This window comes from Tenebrio molitor, chromosome 4 (genome assembly GCF_963966145.1).
Source record: "Tenebrio molitor chromosome 4, icTenMoli1.1, whole genome shotgun sequence".
In the NCBI taxonomy this organism is placed as follows: Eukaryota; Metazoa; Arthropoda; class Insecta; order Coleoptera; family Tenebrionidae; genus Tenebrio; species Tenebrio molitor.
In genome coordinates, this window is record NC_091049.1 from 23,750,745 (window position 1) to 23,764,734 (window position 13,990).

The window sequence follows — 13,990 nt, forward strand, 5'->3', positions numbered from 1 at the left end:
TTTCAAAATACAAAATTTCTTTATTAACCTCCGGGTTACATTTTACTCGTCGAGAGCAATTTACAAACTTATTAACTACAAACTTAAACCTAGAACTTGCCCTAACTTACAACCTAAACTTAAAACTACACAGCACCTCACGGTGGTCCTTTCACACGCGTCTCTCCACTGGTCACCCCTCGTCCTCTTCTTCGAAGAACAGTCCCGGAAAGGGGGACCACCAGCGCACCACCTGCCAAGCGGGATCCTGCATCTGCCCGCCGGCTCTCAACAAACACCGCGGCCGCCATCCGTGGAAGACTCAACCGGACTACTCCAGGAGAACTTCTTCCGGCCCCGGCCCTCGCCGTCGCCGTCCTGTCACAAAAACGAAAAACAGCAGAGGCAAAGCAAGATAAGGACACAGAAAGTTGTCCGTTCCGATAACGGCTCGTTTCCAGACGAGGTCACGTTATCATCGAGACGAACAACTCGTGGTAAAAAAATGAAATCCAAAGCGAATTTACCGAGTTCCTCCTTATCCCGCTGGAAAGCCGGAGACGAAGATCCTCCTTTCGGTGCGGGGTTGTGGATCTTGCACATAATTCCCTCCCCTATTATTTTGTGACCTTTCCATTCCATACTCAATTCAAATGATTATTATTTCTGAAAAAAGAAAAAGAGTCAATTATATGATAGACTTATTATTACATACTAGACGTTGGTACTACTTAATATAAATAAATTAAGAGGTAAGTATAAAACAGGTAGTTTTGTGTTTAATAAAGATCTCTTTTTGATTAGGTACTTATTACTAGTTTCATTTCATAAATTTTATTTGGTTGGTTGTACACAAAACTAAAGTGTGTCCTCAAATTAAACGAATTGTATATTTAGGGAGGCGCCACCTTCGTGTCCTTAAAGAAAACGATACACATACATATATATATATATACTAAGTGTTGATAATACCGCCTATGTCTGTTGAATCATTAGTATATAGATTGAAGTGTCTCTCATGTCAATTAAGATTCTGTAATGCTTTTCATAAGATAATTATGAATTTTTTTCCTTAGGTGCGTCATCTTCGGCACTTCTCCCCTACTAATTGATTTAAAAAAAAAAAAAAGAATTTTTGAATAAATGTTTCCGATTTGTCCCGCCAGTCATAATGGAATGGCTGACTAATAAGGACCCATTTTTTCAAAATAAATGCAATTTCGGATACTGGCGCAAAATGACATAAACTTGCTCTTTTCCGTGTTTTTGGGTACACTTCTAATGACATTTTCGTCAATTTCTCGTTCTGTGATTCATGGGTTTTCTTCACATTGATGTTTCTGCTGCATTGTAACAACAATGTATGAGTGAAATATAAATATAGCAAAAAATTGAATGCAGAACGGTAAGTTGGTAACTTGCACTCAACGAAGTCGTCTCCTTTATTCATTCAAATTGGTTGAAATGGTATGGATTCAGATCCGAAAAGAAAGCCCTTGTAAACTTTTTTTAAACATTAGACGTATTTCAAAATTACCCCAAACTCTTAAAATACTAATACTCCTGAAATGGATTCCAGAAGAGTATGAGGACTATTTCAAAAACTTGTGTTCTTGTTGAAGCTTTGCAATGTCATTTGATTTTAAATTATATTCATATCGACCTCAAATTGGACTTACCTTTTTTTAACCGTAGCCTTGTATTATGAAAATTCCGTTTACGTTCAGAGCAAAAAAGTATTAAGTCCGTTAATTTATTGCAACAGAATAAATTGTGAGGTGTACTTGTTCTCAATAAAATGATTCAGGATTAAACAACAATAAACTAAAAGTTCATTTTGATTAAGTTACATATACAGAAAATTAACGAAATTAATAATAATCAATCCAGGTATGTTGCAAAATTATTGAATAAAATAAACGTATTTTTCTTGAAGATTCACTTATTCGATTATAAATTAATTTGATCGCTCGATATAATAGAAAACCGGGGCAATATTGTGTTTTATATTATATTAGGTACTCACCCTTCGTAACGTGTCTCCACGAAAAAAAAATCGAGAAAACGTCACTTTCACACTAACCACCACCTTTCGTTTTAACTCTCGCAACGACAACTGAAATGTCGACGCGCGCCGGACAGATTCACGGACATACAACCACCCACCCACCCCGCGCCCCGGTTTCCGTCTGGACACCGGTTCTGTCGTCCGAGTGACTGCCAAAAATTAGCGTTCGTCTATTAAATGATTGTCGGATGATGATTATTGACGGACACTTTTATCGCACCCGATCACACTTTAGTACCTACCTACGTTTAGTATCGACGACGCATCCTTTCGATTATTGAAATTCGAATTGATTTTTTTTTTCTAGTTTTCGACGTAGATTCGCGTGACATAAATATTATGGGCCTTTTTGGCTCGATTTCGTGTCCATCACGCCATTTCTACGGGCGAACGTGAATGTGTGATGTTGACCTGATGGAAGCAACGTTTAGGCAACCCGCGAGACGCCTCGGTCAGATGGTGAACGAGCTCGCGCCTAAATTAAATACGTACATATTAGTATTTTCGGTCTTAACGACAAAAGAAAATGTAAAAAATATGCACCATTCCCTATGTTTTGGCATAATAACATTTTATACAACATTCAAGTTTTGTTAATTTTAGATTAAAAATGCGTGAGTATTGTTCTATTGCAAACGATGCCAAAACATCGCATATTCAATGTAAAAAGAACAAGAGCAACGGTTAAGTTAATTTAAAAATAACTCGTACCGGATGAGTCAAGTTTTACCGCCCGCACGACGATCAGGCCCTATTAAAAAGCAAAACAAAATATAGGGAAAATCACGAAACGTGAAGTGAACATGAAATTCTCGTATCCAAGGAAAATTTATTAATTTTAAAATTAACAATAAACGAAAAAAAAACACCTAGATTTCCGTCAGCTGTGTCATAAACGGAGACCGGCGGAAACAGGTTCTCGCCTCCTAGCACTTTAGTGTGGCAGCTTGGCAGCTATGAGTTCGCCAAATCAATTGTTTGAGCGAAATGTGAAAATTTTCTTTGTGGAAAAAACAGCAAAAAATAAAATATTACCGCTGACGAGTAATTGTACCAGTACCAGGGTACCAATGTACCAGTGGCGGCTGGTCAGAATAGGCCTTTACCGCGTCGGCGACAATCTGGAAGTTTTCAGATTTGTCTGTTTTATTTTCCACTACGACAATTACAAAATGAAAAGCTAGGCGATCTTACGCGAAATCAATGATTGACGTGTTGATATTCACAACAAAATAGTGGATATCAGGCGATTTCTTCGTTCGCCTCCGCCGCTGAAAAATGTATCGTGCTCGGCTAATTTCAACTTTATGGCAATTAATACTTTGTATATAACGACATTATATGTTTGATAGAAACGCCGTTTTAACGGCGAAATGAACAAGAACGCAGGGAAATTCTTAGCATGAATCGCTCCACACCGAATGAATATTAACATTCTGTCTTCGGATAAAAAACAAGGTCAGGTATTTTCTCGGTCATTTAAAGTAAGTTGGTATTAAAATCATAATTGGTTGTGTGGAAATTTATTTAAAAAAGCTTTATTTTGCTGGCCGTGTTTACTTTTATCTACCGCAAAACAAAATGTTCGGGTTTGTCAGGGGTATTCTGATTTAAAAAATTTGTCAACGAGCGTAAAAAAACATGAATCATCGAAAGAACATTTGACGAATATTTTAAGTCTCAAACGTTTGGAAAATAATTCAACAACAATTAAAGTGCTCTCTCGATTAAATTATACAATGAAGAAGTTCGGAAAAACCGAATTTTATTATCGTATTTAATTGACGTCACAGTTACTTTGGCGAAACAGGAGCTCGCTTTTCGAGGGCATGATGAAAAAGACAGACGAATCAATTTGATATATAAAACCTAACAGAAACGGCTGCTCCATGGGGTCATTTGGGTAATGACCCCCTAAAAAATAAAGGTTTTAAATAAAAAAAAAATTTGCTTGCGCCGAATTGCTCGGGGGGCTACCGCCCCCCGAACCCCCCCGCTGTCAGCGGCTCGCCACTCTAACCTATTTTGTTTTTACTTTGCTGAATACCGAGTCGCCTACCCAACACCAGCCGCGACTGCAATGTATACAAGATTTTTTAACTACAATCGCAACTATGACTGCTACATATTATTTTATTTCAACCAAATCAGAAACTAATTATTCACTTAAAAGTACAATAATTACAGTTTTTGAAAAGTAATCCATGCTCCGGAAGTGTGCAATGTTTTTTGTAAAAACACAAACTGACACAAAATTGAACAATGTTTCTTGTTCGCTCGTCGAATAAAAACATTATTTATACGAGCTACCGACTTGATTCTTTTTTTAAAAACTTTTCCAATCGTTACATTTGATTCGCAGCAGAGTGAAGTTTACGATGCGCATTTTTTATTAATCTAAATTTATTAATAATTTCTTTGACAAATTTTCAATTCACAATTCACTGTTGGAAGCGCTGTACTTTTTTGTATAAATATGTATACGAAAAATGAAAATTATAGCTTCAATAGTTGAATTAACACACAAAATTGTTTAGGTCTCATTTAGTTATACCTTGGAATTTCAGTCCGATATTACTCCATTGAGTCTTTGGACTCACAAATAAATACCTCGAAAAGCCGACAAACATCTGTCTAGAACTTTTCTAGTAACCAGAGGGGTATTGTAAACGACCCGTGTTTACACCTCTTTCGTGGAAGTGACCGACCGCCGGCGCCGCTCGATTTCGTCATAAATCTCAGCTAAATTTTACACTTCAACGTCAAATTCCATTTGATCTAGTGTAGTACACATTCTATTACGGGTTATTGAAATAAAAATTGTGTGGTAAGTACGAAATGGTGAGATAAAAAAACAAAACAAAAAAATTGCATTTTGCCGTCCAAGTCCCGATTCAAGCATTCCGTCGACGTCTAAGCCGGTCTGCAGTTGCACCCTCTCTCTCTTTCTCGCGATTTGTGTTTCCAACAAACCCCCCACGGGTACGGTGACACGATAATTGACAAGTCTGTCATACAGCCCTACCATTTAAAACCTTTATTCTCTTCGTTTTAAAAATAGTTTCGCATGGTTTTTCTCTCTTCTCGTTTTACAATGGTCCAGTGACTAATAAATGAGTGTTGTGTTATGAGTTTGTTCGAGCTCAAAAAAACGTAAGTTATTCTAGTTTTTATGTTGGTCTTAACGTGATATGTTGAATTCAGGCAATTACCAATCGATCCTATATTTCGGTACATCTTATCAAGATCTCTGATTAATTAAAAAAAAAAAAAAAAAAACAAAGCAGCAGTCAAAGTGGCATGTACGCGTAACCTAATATATTTTTTTTGACATTATAAGATCGCCGTCTTCCTCGTCGCACTTACGACATTTGCATTTGTTATCTTTGTTAAACTCACGGAAGGATTATAATGAACTTTGTTTACCCGAACGGTCACCCGTCCAAGTGCTGACCGCTGCCCGCGTGGCTTACCTTCGGTGATCGAACGACAACCACTACCGTTTGACGAGTTTTTATTCTGCAATTGTTTACAATAAATCGACAAAAAAAATGTTTTCTTAATTATCTAGTATCTACTTAAAGCTATGAATTTACATGATACATGTTTCCGGATACCTGCACGAAAAACAAATCGGTTCGGTCGTTGCCATGAATTTCAAAAGAAAAAAAACAAAAAGTGTTGGGGGGCAACGGCACGCGGTGTTCCCAAGCGGTCACCCATCCAAGTACTGACCGCCCCCGACGTTGCTTAACTTCGGTGATCGGACGAGAACCATTTACCATTTAACACTGTCTTTATTAAGTTTGTAATTACATAATTTTACAAATCAGATTTGTATTGTTATTATTATCACGGTTTACAATTGAGGTTTGTGCCCCTTCAGAGGCTTTGCCATCCTTATATAAATGTACATAACTATGTTTTCAAATAATTTACAAAGTTTTACATTCAGGTGCCTATAGTTTTTTTTTGTTATTTTTCCAGTTCTAATTGCAGGGCGGAGGTGCCCACGGACCAGCGACCGCCAGCAGTCGTCCCGCGTGCTTCCTCCGGTGACTCCGGGTTCAGAGATGCCTTCCCCGGTTAGCGTGTTGGCTTTGGTTTGATTATTTAGCGTACTTGTTTGACCTGTAATTGTTGGTGTCATTTGTTTTGTTCAATGTCAGCAGTTCAAATTTAGTGAGGTGTAGGGCAATTTATGCTTTAATCTGGAACAGAGTAGATTGTGTGTCTTTATTACCTTTCTAGTGAGGGGGTTGTGTTCGAGTCTATTTAGGTAAAAGCTGGTGGAGAGTCTGTTGACGTGGTCCCTCAGCATCTCTATGTTGGCGATGTCGTGAAGATCATTTATTTTAGTGTATCGTCCCGAGTTCGTGGCTAGTCGAAGACACTTGTTCTGGAATCTTTGCGGCTTGATCATCGTGGTGTTCGTAATGCTGCACCAGACCGGCGCGGCATACGTCAGTACCGGGCGTACGATTGTTTTGTACAACTTTAACTTATTGCCCGAAGACAGTTTGCTCTGTTTACTGAAAAGTGGATACAGGGCGTGTAGGGTTGCTTTCGCCCTGGTCAAGGTCTTATCAATATGGGTGTGGTACGTAAGACGGGTGTCCAGATGTACGCCCAGGTACTTAACCGAAGACTGAGTCAATACTTTTCGGTTTTTGACTTTAAGCGGGGTAATAATTTTTGTGTTCGTGAACTTTTTCGCGAAAAGTATTGCCTCAGTCTTGGCCGCGTTGATCTGGATTAGCCACTTATCGAAATATTTTTCCAACAGGTTCACCTGGATTTGGACTTGTCTTGTTGCCACCTCGGCGTTAAAGGAGTGAGCGTAGATTGCCGTGTCGTCGGCGTAGAGTGCAAGGCTGGTCTTCGCGAAGGCCGGGACATCATTGATAAATATTGAAAAGAGTTTCGGCCCGAGAATGGAGCCTTGCGGGACCCCTGCCTTAATTGGCCTTTTTCCGGACAGCGTCCGATTTACTTTTACCTGAAATGTCCTGCCGGTCAGATAGGAATAGAGTAACTTGACAAAATTGGCCGGAATTTTGTTTTCAATCATTTTGAAGACCAGTCCTTGCACCCAGACACGGTCAAACGCCTTCTGGATATCCAGTAGCGCCATTGCTGTTACCTTATCCTTGTTGTAATTAAACGCTATGTCCGTCACGATTCTCACTACCTGCTGGCTGGTGTCGTGACGCGGCCGGAAACCGAACTGTTCGTCCCTTGTCAGTTTTAATTGTTTGTCCAGTCTCGTCAGTCGCCCGAACAGTATTTTCTCTGTCAACTTACCTAAGGTGTTCAGGAGGCTGATTGGTCTAAAATTTCCCGGGTCGGATTTCTTGCCCGCTTTGGGTATCGGGATAACTATGGCGTTTTTCCAGGCCTGGGGAAAATATTGCAGCTCCACCACAGCATTAATTATGTAGTGGAGCTGCACTATTGCCTTATTTGAAAAGTTTTTGATAGTAATGTTTCGGATCTCATCCTCCCCGGGCGCTTTGTTGTTTGGCAGCTTTTTTATTGCCTCCTTCAGCTCGCTGGGGCTAGTCCTGAACTCCCTTAGGTAAGTCTCGTCACAAGTGATGTCCGTCCTGTCAAATGCCTGGACCGTGTCTATTACGTGCTTTTGCCCTTCGGTTAGTTGTATGTCTTCGATGTGCAGATCGTGTACATTTGCGTAATAGTCCGCTAGCATCGTCGCTTTGTCCTCGTCCGTCATCGCAGTTCGATTTCCGTCCACGATCTCCCCCAGTGGAGCGCGTTTCTTTCGCAATAGCTTCGCTATCTTGTAGAGCGTATTGTCGCCTTCTTGTATTTTGTTTAATTTTGCGTCCCAGGTGGTATTTCTGTGGGCTCTGATTTCATTTTTTATTTTGTGGTTTAGGCGCCTAACCTGATCTTTCAGGCCAGGATTCGCCGTACGCTGCCAAATTTTCTTTAGCTTGTTCCGATTCCGGATGTGCTCCTTGATCTGTGGGGTGACAGACTCATTGTTATTAGATTTATCGATAATTATTTTACGTGTGTTTTTTGCCAGAGCGCTGTTTACACTTTCAATGAATCTTATCACCTCACGGTCAAGAGCGTTTTTGTCCGGAATGTTGCGATTGATTTTTACGTTTTTGTCTAGCGTACGGCGAAAACTGACCCAATTGATTTTATTAATTCTAATTACGTTTGGCCCGCGGTCCTCTTTGTATTGATTTTTTAACATCGCTACCACCGGGTTATGATCCGATTCCAGCTCAGGTAGTGAGATCGGTTTAGTCAGGCCGCTCAGGTTTTTTGTGACTATCAGATCGATTGTCGTCGGGGTCATGCCGTTAGTGGGATAATGCGTCGGGTCGTCCGTGTTATGTATTTGCAAGTCATTGTCGTCCGCGAAATCTTTGAGCAGAGTGCCATTGGGGTTGCTACGGTTACAGTTCCATGTTGGATGTTTGCAGTTAAGGTCTCCCGCAACGAGCACTCTGCTCGCCGTTTCAAATATATTATGTAAATCTCTCCAGGCGAGCCTGTTGGAGGGTCTGTTGTATGCCGCAAAGACATGAGTGCCGTCGACTAGTCTGACTCCGACTACCTCGACGGAGGTGTCAATCGTGGTCTTGATTTTTGCGTGAGGGACGTTTTTATGAATTAGCAACGCAACTCCACCAGCATTTACCGCGTCCGGTCTGTCCAGTCTATATGTCGTGTAGTTTTTGATTTGTAATTTGTCCGTGGGGGTCAGCTTGGTTTCGCTGACTGCCATCACATCGACCTCGTGGGATTTTAGGAAGTCAGTCAGCGTCCCCTCGGCGCCCCTGACCCCGTTGGCGTTCCACGTCGCAATAGTTACGTTACAGATCATAGTTGTTAATTTTTGATGAAAACTCTAACATTACGTTAAATTTCTCTTCTTTAGTTTTTGCCGAGGAAAGCATCTTACTAAGGTCTTTGATGGCCCGAATGGCCTCTTTAATGTTAATTTGTTCATTTAGTTTTTTAAGCTCCGCAAAGAGACTGGTGGCGCTCGCTGGTTCGTCATTTTGTGATTTGGAGGACGTGGTGGCTTCAGCAGGAGGAGCCCTCACCCACGGATTGGTAGTCGGTTGCGGTGCCGGCACGAAATTAGTCGCGGTAGTTTTGTTGGCGTTGTTGGGGCGGTTTCCGGTTAGGTTCTGAACGCGACTTTTGTACGCGGGGCAGCTAACATGGGACGCAACGTGAGCCCCCCCGCAGTTGGCGCATTTCACCTGTTCTTCTGGGACCGTGTCCTTATGGGTGTAAGTAAAATGGTCCCCTGCACATTTGAGGCAGCGAGGCGCAGCGTTACAATTGCTGGTGGCGTGCCCCCAGCGTTGGCAGCGGTGGCACTGCGTAATTAATTTATTGTTGATGTGTCGAGCCCATTCAATCCTAGTATTCATAAGAGTCCTGGCCTCTGCCTCTAATTTGTTCAAGGTCACCGTCTTGTCTGTGACCACAAGGTAGGTCGGTCTTCTCGCTCCCTTCATTCGGTAGACTTTGTGCACCGTAACTTCGTTTTCGGCCTGGAGCGCGTCCCGGACATCTTCTTCAGTGGGTCCTTGGCAAAGTCCCCTCAGCACAAAAGCGTGCGTTTTTTCGTCTTTGTGGGTGAAAGTATGATAAGCGGTGTCGTTGGATTTAAGGATGTCCTTGATTCTTATCCAGTCTTGTTTGTTTTTCAGGTAGATGGTCGTGTTTCTTCTAGTAAATTTGACAGTATAATTGCGGCCTACCTGCTGTTGTAGGAGCCGCTTCAGATCATCAAAGTTTTCCACAAAGCCGTGGATTACGATTGGGGGTGGGGGTTTGGGCCTCGTTGTGTTTTCTACCTGGGTAGGTCTTGTCGTCCTGCTGGTTTCTTGGCTCGGGGCGGCTTCTGTATTGTCCGTCGCTCTTTCTAGCAGTGGCTGAAAAGAATTGGTAATTTTTAGTCTCGGGAAATCTGGTTTACTAGGTCTAGCGGCGCCACGGCCCGTGACTGGCCCTTGCCAGCCTCCGCTATCAGATCCCTCTGCTGATGTCCCTTCAGTGTCCATTGTCACTTCACTAATATCTTTTGTACTACACGGATTGTTTTGCATCACTGCACCGATGTTTTGGGGTTCGTTCACTTTATCGTTCCTTTTAATTCTTTTTAAAAGGACGTACGGCTCGCCCCGTGGGCATGTCTCCCCGGGCTGCGGCCGTTTTGTAAGGGTGTCTGTTTTCACTTTCACTGTTTAGTTTTTGGGTACTTTGTTTATACGAAACACTGCACTTTTCGGCACTAAATCACTCGGATTTTTCGCAAGGTTGCTCTTGTCTCAAGCGATGCGCTGACGCGTCTACACTCGTCAGCTGCTCAGACGAGAATGGACGAGAACCGGTGCTTTTCAACGTGGTATGGCCGTTGCCGTGGTGTTTAGGTGTGATCGTTGGTGTAAAATATATTGTTTTTAACATTCCGATGCACGAATATGAACGTCAAAACGCGATGCGTTTCATTTCCGTATGCACTTACCCTCTGACGACCGACGTCGGACCGAACTAACGGGAAATCCCACAACAACGACCACGTCACGCTCTAACGACAAGAGAGACTACTAGACGGACTGGCGATCTCCCGCATCGCACATTTTTCGACCGCCGGCGGCGGTGGAAAATCCAGAATTTCACCCCACCGCGCTGCTCCGACGGCGACGAGATCCCCACATTTGGATCGACCGAAATATGTAAGTAATATCAGGAAGTTCCGAGTTTCGAAAGGAGACCTGTGTTTCTATTTACCTATCTATAATAATTATCGTTATAATCATCATATCATCATCATCATCATCATCATTATTATTATTATTTTATTATTATTATTATTATTATTATTATTAACATTATTAACATTATTATTTATTACCATTATTATTATTATTATTTATCGTCCCCCCTCGAATTCGGCGATCTTCGAAAATCCAAGTTGGACCGTTAGACATTCGAACGCGGTGTGCTTGGCTGACGCGTTGTTATTTTTGGCGTTTCTTCTTCGATCTTCACCCCGACTTCGGACGACGCATGTTTGACACGAAATTACGAAGAAAGAATGACGGAATCAAGAAAAAAAAAAACCTGAAGATCAGTCGAAGAAAATATCGGAAAATTCGTAGATGCGGCATCGGTCGGACGATGAAGACAGTCTCCTTTCGGATGGTACTCTCGACAGACTTTCGGCCGTCCCGAAGGGTCCGGACGGCAACGGGACCCGTCGTCGACTCGTCCCGTTCCAACTTCCACCGAAAACGATCGACCTGAACGTCGGAGAGCCGGTTCGCGGCCTCCTGTTGTCGGAATTGTCTCGATTCGAACACCAGGTCCTTTCTGTGCTTCGACCGTTTCGGAAGCGTTTGGCGACGCGAAGATGTCGTAAAATCGAGAAGGTTGCGCGGTATTCCGGGAAGAGATGGACCAATCTTTCGGCGAACGAAATATGGACTCCCGGAATCGACGCGTCTACCCCGCACCGCCGACGTAAACCGTCGGTCCCGAATCGAAACCGTGACGACCCGGATTTAGGGCTGGTGGTTGGAGGGGCGTGTACCTGATTCGAAACCCACCGACGTTCCGAGACGAACTTCGCTATCTCCAGGGAAACTTCGGAAACCGAGTTCGGCCAGCTTGATCACACGGTGGCGATGGTGATCGAGGAAAGAGGACGATGCCATCACGCGGGCAACGATTCCGAGGCCTGCAATTTCTTCGACGGCGGACGCGGTGCGCGTTCAGTCTTCCGTCCGCAGTGGCGACTATTTTATAAAGACTTAGAAAAAATTTTTGTTCAATTCTCGATCACGAGGTGCTCGAAGTATACGTGTGTGAGCAAGTGTTTTTTCAATAATTATTATTAACTTTTAACGTTTTAACGTGAAAAATGGCCGACGTCGAAAATCAAACAGCATCATCGGTCACCACCGGTTCCGCTGCCACCCCTCAATCCCACGCGAAGAAAGAGAAAAAAGCGAAAAATCCCAGGGCGAAACCGTCCCATCCTCCGACATCCGAGATGGTCAACAACGCCATCAAGGGACTCAAGGAACGCGGAGGATCGTCTCTTCAGGCCATCAAGAAGTTCGTCGCCGCAAATTACAAAGTCGACGCCGAAAAGGTCGCTCCTTTCATCAAGAAATATCTGAAAGGCGCCGTGGCGTCGGGATCTTTGGTTCAGACGAAAGGTAAGGGCGCATCGGGTTCGTTCAAACTCGCCTCGTCCACCTCCGGTGGTGCCAAAGTCGCCTCCGCCTCCGACAAGAGGAAGCCCGCTTCGTCCGCCGCATCCAAGACGAAAAAATCATCCGCCAAACGTACCGCCGTCGCGACGACTTCCGACAAGGCTTCCTCGAAGACAGCCAAAAAACAAGCCTCCCCCAAAGCGAAGAAGACTGCTGCCGAAAAGAAGAGCGCTGCCGCTGCCTCCGCCGCCGCGGCGAAAGCCAAGAAATCGGCCGTCTCCTCGGCAGAAAAGAAAACTAGAGCCGCCCCGAAACCCCGATCGCCTTCCAAAGCGAAGAAATCTAACAAGGCTGGTCCGACTAAAAAACCCAAAGCTCCCAAACCCAAGACAGCCAAAGCCATTCCTGTCAAGGTGAAAAAGGCCGCTTCGCCGAAGAGGAAAAAGTGAGAAACGTGGATGGATACTCGACGACGAGAAGAAGAACCACGTTCGTTCGGCTGTGCCTCGTTCCGACGTCATCATCGTACTACCGGCAACGGGGCACGCACAAATGGCCCTTTTCAGGGCCACACGATAATCTACGACGAAAAAAAGAAATAAAACTATCCTTACGGCGAAACCAAATAAAATGACAAGATGCAATAAAATTTTACGAACGACCGCAACCCAACCCGAATCGAGGGGACCGATCGATTGACATTTTTAATTTTATTCATTTCCGGTTGAAGGGCGATTTTTTTTTTTTGCCTGTAAAGTTTGAGGTTCTGAAAAGAACCGATTTTTTTGTTATAAAATTCGTGTTTCGTTTTCTCGGGATGTTGTTGTTCTTCCGAAACACGATGTGGAAAAATTTAAGCGCGTTCACCCAGAATACGTCTGGCAAGTTGGATGTCCTTTGGCATGATGGTGACACGTTTGGCGTGGATGGCGCACAAATTCGTGTCCTCGAACAGACCGACCAAGTAAGCTTCGCTCGCTTCCTGGAGGGCCATCACGGCGGAGCTTTGGAAGCGCAAATCGGTTTTGAAATCCTGAGCGATCTCCCTCACCAAACGTTGAAAGGGAAGCTTGCGGATGAGCAACTCGGTACTTTTCTGATAACGACGGATCTCACGCAGAGCCACGGTACCAGGTCTGTAACGGTGGGGCTTCTTGACGCCGCCAGTGGCGGGAGCGCTTTTCCTGGCCGCTTTGGTAGCCAGTTGTTTCCTGGGGGCTTTTCCTCCGGTGGACTTGCGTGCGGTCTGCTTGGTCCTGGCCATTTCGTAGATACGAATGAAAAACAAAACTGACAATTATTAAAATCGACTCTGACGATCGTTAGACGTGCACGCGTCGAAAGGTAAACGGGTACTAAAAATTCCGCCATATTAAATTGTACTTTTATACGTGAACAAAGTCAACGGCTGACTCCGTCGATTGGTCGATGGTGAACCGTTGAATCTATATAAGGCTCCGTTAGTTGAAATTTTGCGGTAGTTGACTTCCTAGGGACGAGGTGTGCAGGTATTTTGTGTCAGTTGAAATAATCTGAAAAGATGACCGGTCGCGGTAAAGGAGGCAAAGGATTGGGAAAAGGAGGAGCGAAGCGTCATCGCAAAGTCCTGCGTGACAACATCCAGGGTATCACGAAACCCGCTATCAGAAGATTGGCTCGTCGTGGCGGCGTGAAACGTATTTCCGGTTTGATCTACGAGGAAACCCGCGGAGTCCTGAAAGTG

The 13,990-nt window shown here is 43.6% G+C and overlaps 1 long non-coding RNA gene across 1 annotated transcript; it reads right to left on the reverse strand.

Annotated features, from left to right (window-relative positions):
- On the reverse strand, positions 1-2,276 carry LOC138128710 (uncharacterized). Its single transcript, XR_011158868.1, has 2 exons — positions 2,006-2,276; positions 1-645 (listed from the first exon to the last, which is right to left on the reverse strand). It is a non-coding gene; the product is annotated as an uncharacterized lncRNA (long non-coding RNA).
- Positions 2,277-13,990: the final 11,714 nt, after the last annotated feature.